General features: G+C 41.0%; 1 pseudogene; it reads left to right on the forward strand.

Annotated features, from left to right (window-relative positions):
- The first annotated feature begins 8,201 nt into the window (after positions 1-8,201).
- Positions 8,202-21,026, forward strand: LOC147893155 (uncharacterized; annotated as a pseudogene).
- The last annotated feature ends 2,412 nt before the right edge of the window (positions 21,027-23,438 follow it).

Raw genomic sequence — 23,438 nt, forward strand, 5'->3', positions numbered from 1 at the left:
CAAAATGGGCCCCGAAATGGCCTCATGCATATACTGCCCTCTTGCCACACCGCAAAGGGCGTCCCAGTCTGACATAGTGCACTCTTGCACTTTCTGGTTGTGCTACCTGTAGAGATTTTCTCCCAAACTTGAAAAAAAAGGAAAGCAACACTGATACTTTTATTAGGACACCGCAAAATTGGTTTGATTTCTTGAGCTCCTTACCACGAACCGAGCTCTAATACCATGTGAAGAGTCTAGTGGGAGAGAAGGAAGGAGTCTCACTTGCAGCTTTCTCACATACACAATGGGGGAATATACACAAAGGTGGGGGCTGAAAACAATTTTCCTCTTCGTATTTGTGAAAGCCAAAAGAACTCTAAGTACAATAGAATAGGTGAACCCTATATGTGGGTCTCAAACCAAACTCAGCCAGCTAAGGTGGCATACTAATAGAGCCACTAACTGGAGTACATAAAGATAGCTGTCATCCAGCTATTATTCATGGGCGGTGTACCAACCGTAGCTACAGGTGACATAAATGCACAACGGTCACCCTGACATATCACGAGTGGAGCTCAATATCTCAAGAGAGCTCGCATGTAGAACTCACATGTAGGAGTTGCATGTAGAACTCGCATGTAGAACTCGCAAGTAGGAGTTGCATGTAGAACTCACATGTAGGAGTTGCATGTAGGAATCGTATGTAGAACTTGCATGTAGAACTCGCATGTAGGAGTTGCATGTAGGAATCATATATAGAACTTGCATGTAGGAGTTGCATGTAGAACTCGCTTGTAGAACTCGCATGTAGGAATTGCATGTAGGAATCATATGTAGAACTTGCATGTACAACATGCAAGTCAGATTTTGTAGAGGGATTATTCCTAGCCTTATGCAAGTACAAGCGGATCTTTGCAGTTACTCTACACACACATTCTGTTCTACCTAAGTCCACGTTGGCACAGAGATAACACAACAAAAGGACAAGAAGATACAAGATACATCAGCACTGCCTCCTACTCATGAGGCTGAAGGCATTGTAGTAGGTCCTCTGTCAGATGTCGTAGTGCTAATCATTTCCTTTGGTCTCTATTCATGTACTTAGGCATGATGTCAGTAGATAGGAACGAGAGCATATCATCATACCATGACCATGAGCCTTCCAAAATGACTTCGGCCTCCAGCTCGATTAGATCTACTCGAAAATAGCCGCCAGCTCCACATTAGGAAACTCGTCTTCCACTCCCATTGGTAGCTCCCCAGACTCCAGTCAAGATAAGTAATTTGCTACCGCATGCTGCGAGCTTGATCGATGAATAAGATCAAAGTCATATTCCTGCACAGTAACAACACCCATCATGCCAATCGACTCGTAAGACTTTGCTGTTTCACCAAATACAACAATGTGGAATGATCAACATGGAATACAAAAGGTCAACCCAACAAATAATGCTAGAATTTTTTGACTGAATAGATCATGCCCAATCCTTCGCTTTCCATGATAGAGTAATTCTTTTCAGTCGTTGAGAGCCGTCGGCTTGCATCATAGACTAGTCAATACCATTTTTCCGCATCTTCTTGCATCAAGACACTACCAATAGCTCTATCCGAGGCATCCAAAAATACATGAAAATTCTTCTCCCAATCCGAAGACATCAGCACCGATGTTTTGGAAAGCTGGATCTTGAGTTTTTGGTAAGCTTGGTCACACTTTGCAGTCCACACAAATGCCTTCAGTTCCACATGAGCAAGTGCATTCAAGGGAATCGCTAGATGAGCCAGGAACCACATATGTCTACCATGCCATCGAATTTGACCCAAAAAGCACAAGCCTCCTTAGGTGTTGTTGGAGCAAGTGCTTGCATAATCAGTGCCACTTTGTCTGGATCCACTGCAATTCCTTCCGCTGAAATGACATGCCCCAAGAGTCAGCCGCTATGGATTGCAAATGCACATTTCATATGGTTCAGGCTGAAGGAGACCTCCCTACATCATTGGAGGCACTTTCGCAAATGCTCTAGGTGCTCAATGAATGCTCCAAACACACTGAGATCATCTAGGAAAATCCACATGAATTCTATCAAGTAAGACCCAAAAATCTCCTGCATTGCTCATTGAAAGGTCAAGGAAGCATTCTGCAATCCAAACTGCATGACTATACAGACATAGAGTGATGAACGTTGTTTTGGGTTGGTCTTCCAGAGCCATCCTGATTTGATTGTACCCACTAAACCCATCCAAGAAGGAGTATACCTCATGCCCTGCCACTTTGTCTAGCATAGAATCCATGTACGGCAAAGGAAATGGATCGGGTACAATGGCTGCATTTAGCTTGTGGTAATCGACACAAATCCACAATTGCTTATTCTGCTTTGGCACAATGAAAATCAGGGAAATCCACTCTGGGTTCTTGATTTGTGCGATGAATCCCACCACCCATAGCAAGTGCTCCAGCTCTTCTCGCACTTGCTTGGCCACATGCGGATTCATACGATAGCATTGTATCTTTGTCAAAGTCACATCTAGTTTGAGGTTCACCCAATGTTGGTAGAATTTCAAATCCAGACCTTTCATATCTACATAATCCCATGTGAACACATCGAAAAAGTTTTTCAAGAGGGCTATCAGTTCGCTATGGAACTCAACCATCAACAATGTACTAATTTTGACTGGTTTAGGTTCCCCATCCTCCCCTAGATATACCATATCCAGAGCATCTTCTTGCACTCGCATGACTCAGCTCATGCATTCCTCGAACTCTCTCGTCTGTTGGACGGCTCTAACTATCCACTCTAGAAGTTCAAGATGAAGACCATCTTAAGCGCATATGAGCTTTGGGACACTGCTACTGGGGTGGATGTGAGGCCGGTTACGAGACCAGATCCAATGCAGGACAACAGATAGTACCAACTGCGGATGAGATTCTCACGTGGACAAGAAGAAATGCAAATGCGATGTGTTCTATTTTCTGCAGTGTTAGTGATTCCATCATGGCATTAATTCAACATGTCATCACAGTAGAGGAGGCATGGACGGTCTTGAAAAATCAATACGAGACCATGAATCAGATGCGGATTCAAAATCTAGAGTCTCAACTCGCAAACGAGAAGTTGTCTGAGTCTAAAGCGGTAGAGAAGTTCATCACCAGGGTGAAGAATCTACACGATCAGATGACTGCGATTGGCATCACCATCACCAATGAGAATCTAGCACGAAGGTGCATACGGATTCTCCCACCAAAGTACGATGGTCTTATTACGGCACTGAATACGTAGAACAGAAATCCGCCCCTCAACTTTGAGGATTTCAACGTGATGTTTTTGTAGGAGGAGATGCGTCAAAAGATGAGGATTGGAGAAGATTCGGCTTTCTATGCTAGATCAAAGAAAGGTAAGGGTAAGGACTCTGGTAACCCATCTTCTTCTGATGATAAAAAGAGAAAGAAGAAGATCAAGTGCTTCTATTGCAACAAGGCAGGGCACAAGTAGAATGAGTGCTGAAAGAAGATTGCAGATGAGAAGAACGGAGTAAAGAAAGAGTCCAACAACAGCACGCACGTAGTACCAGTAGAGCTGTTCATTGCAATTGAGGAGATTTGCACAGAGGCAATTCATGTACCTACGGATGAACCTTGAATCATTGACAGTGGTGCATCACGCCACATGACCAATCGGAAGGATTGGTATACCTCTCTACAGCTGGTAGGGAATGACATCCTGGTAGCAGTCGGCAATGATGCAAAATGTCCAGCAAAAGGAAAAGGTACGATTGCTCTCAAGTAAGATGGAGTTGTAAAACAGTTGTCTGATGTTCTTTATGTGCCAGATATCAAGAGGAACTTGTTGTTCATTTCTGCGATCACGGATTGGGACCTCAAAGTTCAATTCGATAAGAATGGTGCACAGATTTTGGATCTCCAAGGGAAGGTCATTGGTAAAGGTACATGGCGCAACAACATTTAGAAACTCTCAGCTTTAAGTGCTCGAGCGGATGTGAAGAACACTAAGCTGTGGCATGAGAGGCTTGGTCATCTAAACCTTTGTTCTTTGCAGGAGATGCATAAAAGTGGAATGATTGCAGACCTACTAGAAATTTCAGATCTACCTGATGTATGTGAAGCTTGCATGATAGGCAAGCAGCATCGGCAGCCCTTTCCTAAAGAGGCCAGTAGGGCAAAGGCTCCTCTAGAGCTCGTTCACACGGACCTCTGCAGAAAGATGGAGACGGAAGCTTTGGGTGGTTCCTATTACTTTATGATGCTGATCGATGACTACATTAGAAGGATATGGATATACAACCTGAAGACTAAAGACGAGGCTTTTAGTAGGTTCAAGGAATGGCATGTAATGGTCGAGAAAGAAATGGGAAGGAAGGTGAAGAAGTTGAGATCAGACAGAGGTGGAGAGTCCACATCAACTAAATTCGAAAGATACTGCAAAAGTCACAGAATCAAGAGGCAAAAACCCCCACCACATACATCACAGCAAAATGGAGTAGCAGAATGCAAGATGCGCGTCATCTGTGAAATGGGCCGGAGTATGATGAAAGGGAAAGATTTGCCAAAGACTTTCTGGGCTGAAGCATGTAACACTGCAGTTTAGTTTCTAGGCTGAAGCATGTAACACTACAGTTTACATCCTGAATCATAGCTACACAGAGGCTGTGAATGGGATGACTCCACTACAAGCCTTTTCTGGTAAGGAACCTTCAGCTGCACACCTTCAGCTGCACATTTCAGAGTTTTTGGATGTGACTATTTTGTGCATGTCCTTGATGCTACCAGGACCAAATGGGAACCGAAGAGCCGGAAGTGTATTTTCTTTGGCTACAGTGAAGAGGCGAAGGGTACCATCTCTATAACCCTGTTACCAAGAAGGTAATTGTAAGTCATGATGTGGTCTTCTCATAATAGCCACATCAATTGGAGGAGGGTCTTCCTTCCCAAACAACCAGGACCAGGATATCCATCCAGTACCGCCACCAATAGCAGACCGAACTCCCCCAACGGTGCTTGGGAGGATTCAAGACAAAGAAGATGAAGAAGACCCTGTAGAACCACAATGGCAACGGCCATTCCTGAAGTGGGTAAAGCAGCTTTTGGATGGCAAAGAACCTCCAACCATTGAGGAGGAACCATCCGAACACCGCCGGTCCAAGAGATTAGACGAGCAAAGAAGGGCGCAGGAACACTTGGTCAACTATGCTTTGATGACAGAAGTGATCCGTGCTGATGAACCCAAGTGTCTTGAAGAGGCACAGGGTGATGATAGGTGGATGGAGGCTATGCAGTCAGAGTATGGCTCCATAATGAAGAACAACACTTGGGACCGTATGGATCGACCACCAAAACGCAAGGTTATCGGAACCAAGTGGGTGTACAAGACCAAGTACAAGTCCGATGGCATGTCGGATAAGTACAAGGCTCGGCTCATGGCAAAAGGATTTGCACAGGTACATGGTTTTGATTATCAAGATACTTTTGCTCCCATAGCTCGACTTACCACAATTCGTAGTGTTTTGGCTTTAGCTGCCCAGGGAAGTTGGCCCGTGTTTCAGATGGATGTGAAATCCGCCTTTCTGAATCGAGATCTGAAGGAGGAGGTATACGTGGAACAACCACCAGGTTTTGAGATCCCCAGTTCAGAAGGTAAAGTCTGCAAACTGAAGAAGGCACTTTACGGGCTAAAACAGGCCCCACGAGCGTGGTACCAACGAATTGATGCCTACTTTCTGCAAAACGGATTCAAGAGGATCCCATCTAATGCAAATTTGTATATCTTCAGAGAAGGAGGTAGGTGTATGATCGTGGTCCTTTATGTGGATGACCTTGTCATAACAGGGAACCATGAAGAGAAGATCTCGCAGATGAAGAATTTTCTAGGAAGAGAGTTTGAAATGATAGACCTCGGACTGATGCATTTCTGTTTGGGGATTGAATTTTGGCAGGAGCCGAAACAGATCTTCATTTCATAGTGGAAGCATGCTGGAGAGATACTAAAGGCATTCGGCATGGCTAAGTGCAAGACAATTGGTACCCCTATGGAGGTTGACGCGAAGCTCTCAAACAAGGATTCATCACCACTGGTGGACGAAGCAAAGTACAAAAGGCTTGTGGACAACTTGTTTTACCTGTGCAACACACGGCTGGACATCAATTTTGCGACTGGTGTACTTAGCAGGTTTTCCAATAAGCCCCAGGAGAACCATTGTAGGGCAGGGATGCGGGTGCTGAAATAAATCAAAGGCACACTTGACTATGGCATCACCTATACCAAGGGCAACATCTTGACCAGATTCTGTGACTCAGATTGGAGGGGCCGCCCCACCCTTGACCACAGTCATATTTCTAGCAAGGATCACCAATCCCTCTCAAAGCCAAGCCATAGCCATTTCCAAGTTGATAACTAAATTCCTTTGGGAAGGAGATCTAGTCTCCCACACAAAGCGATTCGATGAAATATGTGAAGCATTTGGTGCACTGGCAGATCTAGAAATGGTTAATGCTTTTGGCCTTAGTCTAGATGGCAAGGCAAGCCAATGGTATAGGGCCCTCAACCCTTAAGATAAAGTCAACTGGAGGCATTACAAAAAGCTTTCATTGTAGGGTTTGCCCCCTGAGTGGGGCCATAAGTGGAGCCTAATTAATTAGTTATATGAGGTGAAATAGAATGACAAGGAATCCCTCCATGGTTACATTGCTAGAATCAAACACCTCAATTCCCAATGCAAACCACATGAGAGGATGAGCGACGTATGATTGGTGCCATGCTTTCTCATCAAATTGGTAGTTGCATGACCACTTAATGGTTATTAATCCCACTTCCTTTGAACTCTGCAGCAAGGTATCCATCTGTATAAGTGATAATATGATGGATACGGTTGTCCAAGACAAGACTACAACTCCATCTAAGGTATCACTATCGGTAAGGTCTTCTAGTATGGAGCCTACCAAGAAGGAGAACAATGAACTTAAGGGTTTGGATATCAATGAGTTGGCCTCCAACCTATTGAATCAGCTAGGTCAGCAGTGGAAGTCCAGAACCTCTAAGGAGACACCGAGTAACCCCCGCTTGTTTCCCAGGAGAGAGAATTTTTGGTGTGGGGTATGCAACGGCAATCACCATTAGGAAAAAGGGAGCTCACATTTTGGGCCTTTTGGCCAAAATGAAAAATAGCTCTCAACCAATGGCCATAGGGCCAACATAACACGGGGAAATTTTAAAATTTTTGAATTGTACCTAGATTGTTAGAGTAAGAGAGAATATTTTATTCATGTACAACTATCAATAACAAATAAAAAATTTGATTGAGCTACTGACACGATTCTATTATTTGACAATGTCTCATTCAAAATACATCACCAACTAAAATGTGCTTTCCCTCCCAAACTACCCTCCCCTCCCAAATTACTCTTCCCGCTCTCTCTCTCCCTCCCTCTCCCTCTGCCTCCCTCCCTCTCTCTCCCTCTCTCTCTCTCTCTCTCTCTTTCTCTCTCTCTCTCTCTCTCTCTCTCTCTCTCTCTCTCTCTCTCTCTCTCGGTTGCTTCTTCGTATACATTCCTTCAACCTATAGATTGGGTTTCCTTCCACGAGTTTTGGGCAGCGATGGCAAACTAGTAACTTGAAGTACCTCTAGAAGCAAGGTACAAGAACGAGCTCTTTTCTTTGCCAATCTCTCTCTTTGAATCTAATCTATGCTTGTGCAAAATGGTGTGTTTATCAAAATGTTGCAGAGACTAGAATATAACTTTTGCAAGTTTTTCATGGGTATGGCAAACCATTGACAAGACCTCACTCTTTGAGAAGCTTTATTTATCAAAATATCAAGGAGTAAGGAACAAAAGCGAGCTCTTTGCTTTTTCAATCTCTCTTTTTGAGATTTAAGATGTGAAAGTGTTAAGTTGGATAATATTCTTTCAGTTTTTTGTGAACAAGAGTGTATTTATAAAGATGCTGCAAAATGGAATATAACTTTTGAAAGTTTTTCATGGGGACGACAACACAATGACTGGTCTTAGTTTTTCAAGAAGCTTTGTTGATCATAATATTGAAGCGCAAGGTACGAGAATGATGTCATTGCTTTATCAATTCTCTCTCTTTGATAATATTCTTAAAGTTCTGAATAAAAAGATCATGCTTATGCAAGGAGTATAATTTGTGCTCTTTGATATGTCCATTGAGTTATCAAGTGTTTAAGTAAAAGTTTGGATACTAGTCTCAATGGCATGCATCGATAATCAGAACCATTCTTGTGCCAAACGTGGTGTTGATCAAACTGTTGAGGACGAAGCTATAGACATGAGCTCCCTCACTCATCGACCTCTTTCCTCTATATCTTCCATCGATGTTGCCAACAAGGTTACTGTGGATGGCTCCTGGCAAAGACCGACTATATCAAAAGGAAGTTGGGTGCTCATGCAAACAAACAGAAGAAGGAAGCCACATTCAAGTAATCACTTTTTGGCATCTTGGAAGGGTAGGGTGAAAGATTTTAGAACCAAGGAGGGGATGAAATCAATAAAGGAAATATTGGTTCAACATGTATACATGCATAGAGAGTTTGTGTTGCCAGAGAATTATCCAACTTATTCCACAACACAAACCAAATTGTAAGTCACTTCATTGAGAATTTATATTTCATAATAAGAGAATTTCCTGAACCTCCATGTCTTTATTTTTATTTTTAGATATATATCCTTCATCTTATGAGTAGTGGCAGCCTACTAAATGCATTTTAGGATTCATGGATGTGTTACATGGGTCCATAGGAGAGTTGCAATATCAAGGTAGATCGGCAACACAGTTAGCTCAGTTAGGAGTCTTTTTTTATTATCATTTTTTACCAACTATTGGATAAATCCAACACATATGGTGTGTTGAAGAAACTAGCTCTCCCAGCATGGAATACCATTGATTGGGCAATTCCTCATGGTACTGTAACAAAGTCATATAGAGCCAGGTTTTTTTTTAGAAGTACAACAATCCTTATGGCAAGGGATTGCTAGTAGAATCAACAAAATAACTTTTTGCATGCCAATAATAGTCTTTGGAGATCTATTCAATAAATTTCCTATCAAGGTTTGCAAGACGATGCTCACTTATAATGCAAATGGTGTTGAAAGAATTCTTGACTTCTTTGATTATGGTTGGGACATGATAACATCCAACCAATTATATTGTGAGGTTGTGCACAACCCCATTAAACTTAAGTACATGATTGCCACTCAAAATTTCATATTAACCTTTTACTATAAATGTAGTAGAATGATTGGGAACCAATTCATTCCAATGGATCAAGATTTAAACTCTTTTGGTCCTGAGAATGAAGCACTGGATATCACCATTAATGAGAACAAGAATTTATTTTGGGAATTATATCACAGACAATGTTGCACAGTTGCTCAATTACGCTAGGACATTTAGGTGGAGACAGAGGGTAGTGTTGCAAAAAGATTCTCATTCATTCTGAACAACAAGAAGGTAAACAAAGAGTTGAATATTACTCAATTTTTTAATTTATTCTTGAATGAATCATTGATTAACGAGTGATTAACACTACATGTTGACAAGTATTCTAGTGAAGGGAAAGGAGAATTCAGTGTAGAGATATCCCAAATGGAATTATTAAGATAATTCAAAATTCATGATTACAATTGTGAGGCAACATATAAAAATTATACATTATAATGTCAAACAAACTGATGATTCTCAGAAAATCACTGCCATTTAGGTGATGGTGGACGCTATGAAGAGTTGGCATCCAACACCTAGGATGATCCTATGAAGAAGGTTGACCAAGGAGCTACTATTGTGCCTTTTCCTCGTCCACCACCTTCTCTTCCATGTTCTAATCTCGCCTTCACTCTAGCAGTTGTACATTTCTAGGCTCATATTGTTGGAATCAGAGAAGCTATACAATAGTTTTGGCTCTAAAGTTACAGCCATAAAAAGCATTATAACTATATTTTTTATCATTTACAAACAACAATGGAGAATCACTTTTTTTGGTATTGTAACAATTTGTCATTAAAAGTTTGTAATAGATACATCTATATTCATGAGTCAAGTCTCTCTCTCTCTCTTTCTCTCTCTCTCTCTCTCTCTCTCTCTCTCTCTCTCTCTCTCTCTCTCTCTCTCTCGCTCGCTCGCTCGTGCTCTATGGATTACAAACCAGAGTCTCATATATAGATGAATTTTATTAAATGTCATTATGCATTATAGACTTTCAAGAGTACAATGCAACTCAACTAGGAGGCTCTAAAGTACTTAAAGGATTATCAAGTCCAAGCTCAGTAAATGGATGGGGAAGGAGCTCACGATCCTCAAGTCCAGGCTCAATAGTTTGAGGGGCTAGATGAGGGTCCTCATGTCCAAGTTCATGTCCAAGCTCAGTGGATTGTAGAGGCATCTAAGGTTGGGCCTTAGGGTCCTTTAGTTCTATCAAAGGGTCCTCATCCTTCTCTCGAGTGAGGTCCTCCATCAATTTTGAGCTCTATCCCTCATCTACTTTCTTAGAGCTTTCCTCCTCCCTGCTTTTCTCTTGTGGTAACGAGGAGGCATATTGAAGGAGATCTAAGATCATCCTAGTTTTGAAGTTTAACACAAATTGATCATCATAGCTTTCTTTTGTCATTTGTAGATACGCAAACAAAACTTAGTTTCAAGTTCTATGTTAAGATTAATGTTATGTATAAATTTCAAATGCATCAATAATGGTACTTATGGGACCCGGTGTATCTCTTCCCAAATAAGCCTCCAAAATGTACTTGGTGTTTATAAGGACCCTCCATCCACAAGAGTGGGCATCATATTGTTGTGGTGTTTGTGAACCATCCAGTTGCTTGTAAGCCTAAAATTATTATAATTAATGTTAAAAAAGTACTGAGAGGGAAAAGGATTTTATGTCTTATGTCCAAGTGCAGCGGTTCAATTGCACCCAACTTTGATGAATTTTTTTCATAGAAATTGATTGCAAAAGATAGTCTCTTTAGACCAACAACTTTCTACAAAATAAATAATTTGTTATTTTAAAAAATTGCAATACTTTTTCAAGGCATTGCAAATTCACTTACAGATCGATCTCTCGATGAGTATGTGTAACTAAATTGAAGCAGAAGCATCCTTTTGATGGAAGATGTATTATAGCTAAACTCTAATGTCAACTTCATTTGATAAATGCTGTAAAGATTAGAATTTGTGGATTGAAAATAATAATCTTGCTCCTTATGCAATGTACTTACTAATCACTTTCTTTGAATGGTAAGGGATGACAATTAGGGTCACAAATTCAAAATTGCAATATGTGAATTGGTCCACCGGCTCCCTGGGATCCCTCATTTTGAAGGAGATAGCTGGGTCCATAATATGCACCATTTCTTGAATCTCCTCATGTAACTTGTTTTTGAGTAAGCTATAAATCAACAGATGAATTCAGAACAGTGTTCAAAATGAGTGGTTTTCTAAATCCATATATAAAAAGAAAAACCTACTTGACTCCTGCAAGGATAACTATATCAACAACTTGTCGTACTCTATCTTTGATTGCTTTGAGACAATCTTCTTTTAGGGTAAACTCTTTCATCGACTCCGCATTTGCAAAACTTATCTTTATAGTAGGTCCCAGTGTATTTAGACGCTCAAGAACATGTAGCTCTAGCTTTGCAGTATCTAGATTAGTGGATGAGGTATGAAGACAAAAAATCCACTCTCATTAGTCGAAATGCATGTCTGAACGTCCTTTGTTGTTTCTCCTCCCTGTCCAAAAGCATCTCCGCATTTCGGACATCTTCGATGTTGCCTGCTCAAAAGCAACCCGCATTTTGAACATCTCCTATCTTTATTATGCGAGGCCCTTTCACAGCCATCATTGTAGTTCTACTCTTCATCCGAACTAGAAATGTATCGAACAAGTGCATCAATGACACCCACCTTGCTCAGTCCTGCATCACTACAACTCTATCTGCAACTACGTTGTCGCTCCACTTGAACCAACCATAGTAGTCTCTAGCTGTCTCTTCTGCAACCACATTTTTAGTCTACGATCCTACTCCAAATCCATCATCCACTGCAAAGGATGCGGCTTGGATCTATCCACTGCAAAGGATGCGGCTTGGATCTATACACCACCTACTATTCAAGCCACTGCTCTGTGGGTAGCACCTCATCTATCCAAGCACCCGGTCGTAATTATTGCTACCATCATTCCTGTGCTGTTGCGGGTCTCTGAATCACCATCGGTTCATAAGAAGGAGGATCCAGCAATCTAGGAAAAGGTGTATGCTTATTATAAAACTTTCCCAAAAACTTATTCGCTTCTTTCCACCAAGGAGGATGTAGTGCCAGATTGAAGGAATGGGCGCACAATTCCAACCATAGACATAGTGAACGCCTCTACCGCTTCAACGCATCCACTACAAGGCATAGGCCCTTTTCCGACGAAAATACCGACGCTTTTTACATTAAAAATTTTTTTTTTCACGGGCGCAAACGTCGTTATAAAAGTCGCTAAAAGCGTCGGAAAAGAACCGTCGCTATAAAGCGTCGCTATATAGCGACGTTGTTAAACGTTGCTATATAGCGACACTACTAATCGTCGCTATATAGCGACACTGGTAAACGTCGCTATATAACGACGATTAACAGAAGTAAAAAAAAAAGCATTAGTGGGGCCTAACAGGGCCATAGCAAGCCCTGTTTTGCCCCACTAATGCTTTTTTTTTTTAAATTACAAAAGAAAGTTTGTTATTACAAAAAGTAAAGAGGGGAAAAGAGACATATGCTCATGCTTATGCATGAGCATATGTCTCCTTCTCTTATGCTCATGCATAAGCATAAGCATGAGCATATGTCTCCTTCTCTTATGCTTATGCTTATGCTTATGCTTATGCATAAGAGAAGAGAAGAAGAGGGAACGGAAAGAGAGATTGGAAAGGGGGAAAGAGGGAAAGAAAGAGAGAAGAAGAGGGAAAGTAAAGAGGGAAAAAGAGACATATGCTCATGCTTATGCATGAGCATATGTCTACTTCTCTTATGCTCATGCATAAGCATAAGCATGAGCATATGTCTCCTTCTCTTATGCTTATGCTTATGCATATGCATAAGAGGAGTCTTATGCATATGCATAAGCATAAGCATAAGAGAAGGAGACATATGCTCATGCTTATGCTTATGATTATGTATGAGCATAAGAACATGAGCATGAAAGAGGGAAAAGAGGGTGGAAAAGAGGAGAAGAGAGAAGAAGAGGGAACAGAAAGAGGGATTGGAAAGGGGGAAAGAGGGAAAGAAAGAGAGAAGAAGAGGGAAAGTAAAGAGGGAAAAAGAGACATATGCTCATGCATGAGCATATGTCTCCTTCTCTTATGCTCATGCATAAGCATAAGCATGAGCATATGTCTCCTTCTCTTATGCTTATGCATAAGCATAAGCATTATGCTCATGCTTATGAGTATGCATGAGCATAAGAGAATGAGCATGAAAGAGGGAAAAGAGGGGGAAAAAGAGAGGAAGAGAGAAGAAGAGGGAAAGTAAAGAGGGAAAAAGAGACATATGCTCATGCTTATGCATGAGCATATGTCTCCTTCTCTTATGCTCATGCATAAGCATAAGCATAAGCATGAGCATATGTCTCCTTTTCTTATGCTTATGCTTATGCATGAGCATAAGAGCATGAGCATGAAAGAGGGGGGGAAAAGAGGAGAAGAGAGAAGAAGAGGGAAAGGAAAGAGGGAAAAAGAGACATATGCTCATGCTTATGCATGAGCATATGTCTCCTTCTCTTATGCTCATGCATAAGCATAAGCATGAGCATATGTCTCCTTCTCTTATGCTCATGCATAAGAGGAGTCTTATGCATAAGCTTCTCTCTTCTCCTCTTTCCCCTCTTTCATGCTCATGCTCTTATGCTCATGCATAAGCTGAGAGCTTGAGCATGAAAGAGGGAAAAGAGGAGGGGAAAGAGGAGAAGAGAGAAGAAGAGGGAAAGAAAAGAGAGATTGGAAAAGGGGAAAGAGGGAAAGAAAGAGAGAAGAAGAGGAAAAGGAAAGAGGGAAAAAGAGACATATGTCTCCTTCTTTTATGCTCATGCTTATGCTTATCCTTATGCATGAGCATAAGAGCATGAGCATGAAAGAGGGAAAAGAGGGGGGGAAAGAGGAGAAAAAGAGGGAAACGAAAGAGGAAAAAAGAGGGGGAAAGAGATTGAAAGATTGAAGGAGAAGGAGAAGGAGAAGGAGAGGAGGGAAAGAAGAGGAGAGAAGAGGGAAGAGAGGGGAAGAGAAGGTTCCTACGCCCATCACTGCAGCTAGCACTTAAGGCGCTAGCTGCAAGCCAATGCAAATTAGAAAAATAACAAATGGAAAAAAGAGGAAGCACTTACTTGGAATAGTACGTCCCGCTCGGTGTTTTGTGGACTGGCCCTACAAAAGAGAAGAGTCTTCTTTCTTTCTTAAAATCTCGTTTTTTGTTTCAATCCTTTGAAATCAAGCATGAAAACTAGTAAGGAGCTTTAGCAATACAAGGAGAAGCACTCACAAAACGAAATCTCACAGAAAACCTACCTACATTGTTCAAAGAGACTCACCTCTTCAAAAACTTCCTTTCAAGAAACCAAAGAGGGAGAAGGGTGGAGGGGGAGCACAAGAGCTAGGAGAGGGGTGAGTAGTGGTGAGGAGTGGAGAATGGAGTGGGAGGTCGTCGGAAATAGGTGGGAGGAGAGATCGCTTTGCTTACAATAGAAATTAGAGAGTGCAAAAGAAAGCGCCGCGCATCGCGACGGGTTTTGGTTTAAATCCACAGCGTCGCTATATAGCGACGCTTTTCCGTCGCTATATAGCGACGCTTTTCCGTCGCTATATAGCGACCTTTAACATTAAAAAACTCAAACCCTAAAAGTCGCTATATAGCGACGTTTAACCCTAAAAGTCGCTATATAGCGACTTTTAACCCTAAAAGTGGCTATATAACGACCTTTAACCCTAAGTGTCGCTATATAGCGACACTTATACCTTAAAAGTATCAATTCAAGGCCCTTGATCTAAGAAGAGAGGGAAGGAGCTCATGGGTGGCTAATTTTTGGATCTTAAAGGATTTCCTTGCATTTTGTATTGTGACTTTAGAGGTGTGCAGATGGAAGGGACATGGTGATGGATCATCAAAAAGTCATTGCTATTTGAGTTCATGATTAATATTGCATGCGTACACGACACGAAATCTTGAGACAGGATGAGGAGGGTGGTGTGCATATACCTTCACACTACCAATGTGGATATGAAGATAGAGATCATGTGGATATGGAGATGCCACTACCAATGCCGGATCCAATTGATCCAGATGGATTTAGAGAAGAAGATGAAGATCACAATATGAGCCAAGACGAAGATGTGCATAATGACATCATATGGGAGGAAGATGGAGATCATGATATTGAGAAAGAAGATGACAATCATCAAGAATCACCCGACTTTATTGAAGAAGATGATCAAGTCTATGGTGAACGTACGATGATGATATAGGAGATCAACTCAATATAGAGTTGGAGATAGACTTGTTTGGAAAACTAGACTTGGCTCAGGATGAAACCAAGTCTCAAACGTAGACATGAATATATGAGCTTCGAACTTGATGTACATGTTCTTGTACTTTTATTCTTTTAAAGGATCAAACATGTACATGCTCTCGTATTTTTATTCTCTATGAGATCAAACATGTATGAAAATTTAAAAAATTTTGTCATTGGAAAAAACTAACTTTTAAGGCCTATATAAGTAAAAAACATCTCTGAAAAACGTCGCTATAACATAGTATCTTAGTGTCGCTATATAGCGACTCTTAAAAGTCGCTATATAGCGACCTTTATAACCGTCGCTATATAGCGACTTTTACTTAACGTCGCTATATAGCGACGCTTTACGGGACGCGCTTTCCATACCGACGATTAGTGCCCCGTCCGCGCTAAGCGTCGGTACGTAAATGTCGCAATAGGATCCATGTGTAGTAGTGATCCACTCTTTTGTTATTGCAAACAACGGCTTTCACAATGCCTTCTGCCAACTCTTCATACTTGGCTTGCCAATCCTCTGCAATCTGCACTGACTCCGCAACCACTTCTTTCCCCTTATCTGCGCCACCACCACCACCACTAGAAGATGTACTAGGCCCCTTTCATCCAGAACTAGTTGGCACCTGTGGACCCTTTTGTGGACCGAAACCCGCAACAGCTCCTGCATCTCCATCTGTCTTGGGTTGGCATTCATGCGGAACCAGCTCCCGACATGTCTGCGGAACAACAGCCGCACTCCATCATGCCACCTATCTGTCCCATTCCACCCGCACATCTCCCTGGAGGGCTTCCAAGAGCGAGCCCATTTGCTCCATATTAACATTGACATTCCTCGGAAAGGCCCATAAGTACTCTACCAGTGCATCGGTAGTATGTCGGCATAGCAACTCTACTCGACACATACTCCGAATGTAGCTACTAAGTGGCCTCCGAATGTACTTCCGCCGCCACCTGAACCCTGGCTTCAAGTACCGCCACCTTGACCTCCAGTTGCCGCACCTGCTCCTACTAAATCTGCAGAGTCTCATTTTCCATCTGTAGTTGCGTGACTTCTGCCTCTAAGTTGGTCACTCTCACAAAATCACCACCTGCTCCATACTGTGAGGCCAACCGAGCAAGCAACTATGAGCAAAATTGCAACTGAACATTCAAAGGTTGTGCTCGAAAAGAAAACCTAATTGATGACACTGGAGAAACACCCGCAGACTCAGAGATCACTGTGGACACCTCTGGTGCTGACACTTGCACCGCCTTAGATACCGCCACTACTGTTGTAGAGGACACCACAGTCGGCATTTTACTGAATGCTGCTGAAGCTGCTCCATCCACTATTAAGGTAGTCACCCACCAGTGGAATACCGTTGAAAATCACCGATGCAATGGTCGCTGGAGTCATCGTCACTCGTTCTGGCAGTAATGCTAGTCGTGTAGACACAGAAATCTACTTGAATGCCACCCCACTGGTGAAGGCATCTGCCGTGCCACATGCATGGGAAGGAGTCAAGGTGGCAAGGGTATAGGCCACCCCCTGACGAAGATGAGGTTTTTTCCTCTACCACTGCTTCGTAGCCACTCCTCTAGTAGATCCCTCAGCTTCATCTTGTGCAGACCCCTCAGGCGCAAGAGTGAGTACCAAGGTAGTAGACCGTCGAGGCACTGTAGACTCCAGGTGTAGGGGGAATAGTATCTCTAGGACTTGCCCAATCTTTGAATTCACTTCCTACTTCTTATCTACTGCTGTTGCCACACATAAAGCCTCTACATGAATTTGTTCCTTTAGGATTCAAGCCATGGCACCACCTACTCCTCACAGTAACCACGATCATCCCTCGATTTCGAGGAGTGATAGTGTAAGTTTTGGCCTACAAGAACACTGATTCAAGTATCCAGCGATATAGATCCCTCATCTCAGCATCCTGACACCTACTCATCTTGTACTCTAGAATGAACTCTAAACTCTGCCTCCATCACTGCCGGTGTACACATTGGTTGTGCGAACAACCCTCCATCCACAGGCAAAAATAGATGCTGATAAATCAATTGAACTGTCAGCTCTCGATGCTCATCCAAGAACTCCACAGCAGATCCTACCGCCAATTGCTGGCAAAGCGCCGATGCTGATGTATGAACAGGCACCCTCTACCAATCGATGCTGTTGAAACTTCGAATCCATAACATCTGAAGGCAAGCATCAATTGATTGGGAATCGATATACTGTGCATGAGCCATTCCCATGCGGATGTGAAGGAGAAGAAAAGAGATAACGCTGAATGCAGACGAGAGCTAGAAGGCGAATGAACTCAAGAGCACTATAAGTGCGATGAAGAGAAAGCAGCAAGCAACTGGTACATGCAAACAAATGCTCAAGAGCTGCAATCCAGATCTCCATCTAACCATCTTTAAAGAGGTGACATCTTTTGCCATGATGATTGTCACCCTATGGATGTGGGCTGCAAGAAGAAATGTATCAAGAAAAAACTCTATGAAAAAGTCCTCGACAGCCACCTACAATGCCCAAATAGCTATTCTTTGCCACCGGTATCCAAGGCCCACAAAGTTCATATCACAAACTTTCCTAACAAGCCTTTGAAAGCAAACCTTGGGAATACATGGCTTTCTGGGCCCTTCTTATTCTCTCTCTCTCTCTCTCTCTCTCTCTCTCTACACACAATATAGAGTGTACAAAAGAAAGCAATTAGGAGGGTTGGGAAATTCCCAACCCTCCTAATCGCTCTCTTTTGTACACATGTTACTCTCTCTCTCTCTCTCTCTCTCTCTCTCTCTCTCTCTCTCTCTCTCTCTCTCTCTCTCTCTATCCCCTTTAAGCTCTATTGCACCTCAGCTGTTATGACACACACAGCCTAAGAACCAAAGAGAGTGCCCTTAAAGAGCAAGTCCCTTGTGCTCTTATAAAATCAATCTTCTTCATCTTCTTCACTCTTAAAGAGCCAATCCCTTGTGAGCTCTTACTTGTACAAAGGTTGTAACTCCTTCTCTATATTCCTTGCTGCTACCAGAGTGGATATTACTCTCGCCATTTCTCCACTCCCAGCCTTCTGCCAACTTGTAAGCAATCAACAACTCCTCTTTTTGCTCCTGGCTTTCCTCATCTTCACTATTTTGTTCAATACAGCTTCTAGCCGCCGCTGCCATATCCTGTACAAAAATTTAGCTCGTAAGCATAAGAGTTACGTGATTCAGTGAAGCAAAAAAAAAGCTAGAGATATTCACCTCTTCTAGTGAGTTCAAATCAAGCAGCCATGTTCATAACATATCCTCCTCGAATGATTTTCCACTCATGGGTCCATTTTAAAGGGATCTAAGATAGAATTTTAGTTCGATAAATGTAGTCATGCAATAATTGGCCATCGTCTTGGAAGGAAAGTGAGGGAGCGATAGTGAGGATGTACAATGAATTGCCCCTCCTTCAAGAGTGATAGAAAGTGAGGGAACAAACAATGACGTAAAGTGAAAGAAGCACCCTCTTCGAGGTAGTCTTGTCTCATCGATCACTTTTGGTCAATTCTTTATTTCACTTTTTGTATACTTTATGTTGTGGATCACTTTCCTTCAGCTCTAACACTCATTTTTTTCAAGATATACCTCCCAATGTTTTACATAAAGAAATATATATATATATATATATATATATATAGAGAGAGAGAGAGAGAGAGAGGATAAGTGTAGGAATCCGATCCGTGAAACAGAAAGAAAGAGGCAAATGAGAGACACAAGAGAGAGAGAGAGAGAGAGAGAGAGAGACAGAGGAAAAAGAGGAATCCAGTTTGTCTGGTCCAATTCGTCTCACTTGGGTGTGATCAAGTTTGGCATACTATAGAAGGTCCTGAAGGTGCCTTGTCTCTTTCTCTCACCACCTTTCCATCCCCTTTGTTTTTCAATGTGTTTTTGAAAATTACGATGTATTTTCATAGGTTCCAATGCCTCCAACCAAATACAATTTAAAAACATATTTAGAACAACTATATCTTCAATATAGATATATTGTCAGACCCCCTATTGAAACGGGAACTCTGCCTAGAGCATTTCTCATCCCTAGCACACAAGACGGCGTTGACCACTATGTCTCATATTCTGACAAGTCTGATCGAGAAATTTTAGAAGATTTAATTGATGAGATGCAATTCTAGATCACACGATAAGGACACACACCTTTGGAAATGAAGAAAGAAGAGGACGAGGAAGAAGGAAATGGAAAAGATAAAGTGGAGGCAAAAATGAAAGGAAAAAAGAAGAAAGACAAGGCATAGTCAAGCAAGGTTGGCAAAAAGAGCTCTAAAAAGTAGCACTGTTGACTGTATTTGAAACATGTAAAAGAGAATGTGTTTCCGATTACTATTTCCCATCAATAATTGACATCTACAAGCATGTAGCCAGTATACTTTCTTTATGCTTTTCATAAAATTAATTTCCAACAATGCTGTAAATATTTTAATGGACTATGCATTATTATATTTTTGTGTGATATGCGCTGAACTTAGCTTTTCTTCTCATGGATATGGAAATCATAATTTTATTGTTGGTGCTTCATTTAGATTGTGGAGAGAGATAGTAAATTGCTTTTATAACTTGGATTGTATAACTTTATTAAAAGGTGCTTCATTTAGATTGTGGAGAGACACAGTAAATTGCTTTTTATAACTTGGATTGTATAACTTTATTGAAAGGTGCTTCATTTAGATTGAGGATACAGATAGTGAATTTCTTTTTATAACTTGGTTTTGTATAACTTATTGAAATTGCAAGGGCTACCAGAACAATCGCCAATTCTGTCGACGAAAAGGAGGTTCCAGGGACAATATTTCCCTTTTCAAGGAGAGGGAAGTTCAAGAAAGAAGGAGAGAAATGATAAAATCGAGCTAGCAAGTGTTCCAAGGATGTGTTTTGTAAAAACAATAGTCCCATTGAAGGGGAAGACATTAAAAGAAGCACAAAAGCCTACAGATTTGTTACTTTTTTATTTCCTTGAGAAGTGTGATGCTCAGCAAGATTACCATTTGTTTTATGAGATGTGGAATAAAGAGCTCGATTATACTACAATTTTGGAGAGCCACAAAGATATTTTAGTAGACGACCTAGCAGGATTTCAAGAAATTTTAGAGAAACAAAAAGTAACCATATCTGGGAAGTCATATGTCCATGCCAAGGATTTGATTACAGACAAAAAGCTTCGAATTCCCATCAATAGGAGGTTTGATAGCTTTCTAGAAAAATACAAAGTGGTTTGTAATATTCATAGTGAAGGATGTAGGCTATTGGAGGTAAGCCTTGCTTTTGCTGTGTTTTTAACTCGTGAAGGTACGGAAGACGTGCCAGAAGAGGCCATGGAAGATCCTGGGGAAGAACCTCATATTGAAGACAAAGGCAAAAATATAGAAGAGGCACAAGAACTAGATGAGGAGGATATTAATCTTGAGGAAGAGAGCAAGGAGGCTACAGCCTTGGATCTTGTAGCCTTAAAATCATAGACAGTGAATGGAGCTATGTCTACTGAAGGACTAGATTTTGAGACATGCAGTCTAGCTATACCTTTCCTTCCTTCCTTCACTATTCAAGGTCAAGAGTATTATCTGCTCTCAGATATATGCATCATCTTTGACCTCAGAGAAGATTATGCCTTGGCCTTAATTGCTCAAATATGTAGCATAGATAAGGATGTTGGAATTGAAGACGATGAATTAATGGTACTAGAAGATACATTTGATCCCAAGGAGGCACTCGCGATGTGCTTTAAGAAAATTGTAGATGAGGAGATATGGACGATGAGACCTTTAACAAGATCAAAATGCAAAAGTTGGAGGAGTAGAAGGATATTTAGCCAAAGGTGAAGGAGTAAAGGGAAACACAAAGTAGCATGGAAAGAAGCACTGATCTTTGGACCGATAAAATTTTGGAGGATGATGAGAATATCAAGGTATGCTATCTCACTATTTTCTCTGCTAGATCTTTTTTATCATGATTTGTATATATTTCTCATTGCTTCTTTTTTTATGCTATCTCACTATTTTCTCTGCTAGATCTTTTTTATCATGACTTGTATATATTTTTCATTGGTTCTTTTTTGATACTGTAGTTCTATATTAAAGATGATAGCTTTCTAAGAAGGTCCTATGGGAGTCGAGAAAGGGGACTTGGACAGTTGTCTTCCCTTGCATAGTACATGAATGAGATGTCATCTGCCAAGATTCTGATATACCACAGACAATTAAGTAATGAGGAAGAGATAGCTATCTACTTTTTTAAATGTTTGTCAAAGTTAGTTGGTGGGTACCTAGTAAATTGGCGGAATGAAAAAGCTATATTAATTGAAAAATTATCTGCTTTTGACATTTTTGGGTATGGCCCAAGAAACAGTGCTCAAGGGTAGGGTACTTTTTGACATACACTACTTACGCTTTAGCACTTGGAATCAAAGATCCTAGCCAATTAGATGGTTATGGAAAGCATCATTTCATTAGGTTTACAGAGCCTCTTCTACTAGATTCTGAGGCTAAATAAATCAAAGGAGAGAAGCTCGATGTAAAAGAAGTACAAGAGTAAACTCAAGTATATTGTATTGTCAAAAGTAACAAAGGACACAAAGTCCTACAACAAAAGATAGTCAGCTTAGAATTTGTACTGAATTCTTTTGGAAAATATTACAAAGTCTTTGCTTCATTGCTATAAATCTCCATAAGGTTTCCAACTCTATCAATCCACTTGTGATTCACAAAGACCTTTGACTGCCTCCACTCAGTGTGTTTCTGTGTAGCTATTGAATTATCAAGGATCTATCTTCTTCTTTTCTTTTGTGCCATATTAAAGTCAAATTTAATTTTGGACAATGAAACTTCGCAACCTTTGAAGTATACCTCTAAAAAACCACTGACATACTTCTTTGAGACTATTTGCCTTATGTGCGCCTCTAAAATGCTATGTATGTAAAAAAAAAGCATTTCTTGCCATGTAATGAGACTTTTCCATTCCTTGTGTGGACCATATTGCAGGGCATCCATACTTTTTAACAAAATATGGAGAACAAATTAATTCAATTTAGCATGTAGTGTGTTATATTACAGCTTGTCCATGCTTGTTTCGTTGATTTTCCAAAAGCTTTTAGCTCCTCTTCTAATGCATGATGATCGCTCTTGGTCCATGTATTTTTGTCACAAAGCTGGAAAAGCTTGTCTAAGGATTTCCATACATCTGCTTTAACATTTAGAAGAACACCATCTACCATATCACCTTTAACTACATTATGCACATGCTTCCAAAGGTCACATCTCACCTTGGAAACATATAAGTTTCCCTTATCTTTGTGGTTCTGATAAAAATCTTCTTGCTTTGACTCCATCAATTGACAGGGTTTGATAGGAACATCCTTTCCATTTGAGGACTTCTTGAAATTTGTTATGATATGAACATCTCCTCCATGGAGACCCATGTTCGATAATACTTTTTCTAATGTAGTAATTGCTTTTTTCCTTTTTTTTTTTGGTCGAAGCTTCCAAGCAAATCCAATATACAAAAAGACCAACTTTTCAATGATTCTACATAAAACATGCAATGTGCATATATGTACATTGCACAAAGGAATATCAAGAGTTGCTTTGAATTCAAGAACAATCTTGTCCCTATTAGGAGCTTTTCTCCACCATTTAGGATCCATGACATGGGCTGGCTCCTTGTAGTAAAGGCATGGAGATTTTGAATTACCTCCTTTGCTTATGTTGAACATACATTTGAGGGTCTTCAGATCCCCTACCATATGCCAATCAACTTGGAAATCACCCTTGCCTTCAACACAAAGTTGCCCTCCTTGAACTTGGTTTTCTATGACTTATGGTATTTTGGTATGGTGAAACACCCAAAACAAGGTTTGGTGGTCCTCTGTGTTTACC

This window comes from Dipteris shenzhenensis, chromosome 16 (genome assembly GCF_047967505.1).
Source record: "Dipteris shenzhenensis isolate YYH24624 ecotype China chromosome 16, Dip_SZ_1.0, whole genome shotgun sequence".
NCBI classification, from domain to species: domain Eukaryota; kingdom Viridiplantae; phylum Streptophyta; class Polypodiopsida; order Gleicheniales; family Dipteridaceae; genus Dipteris; species Dipteris shenzhenensis.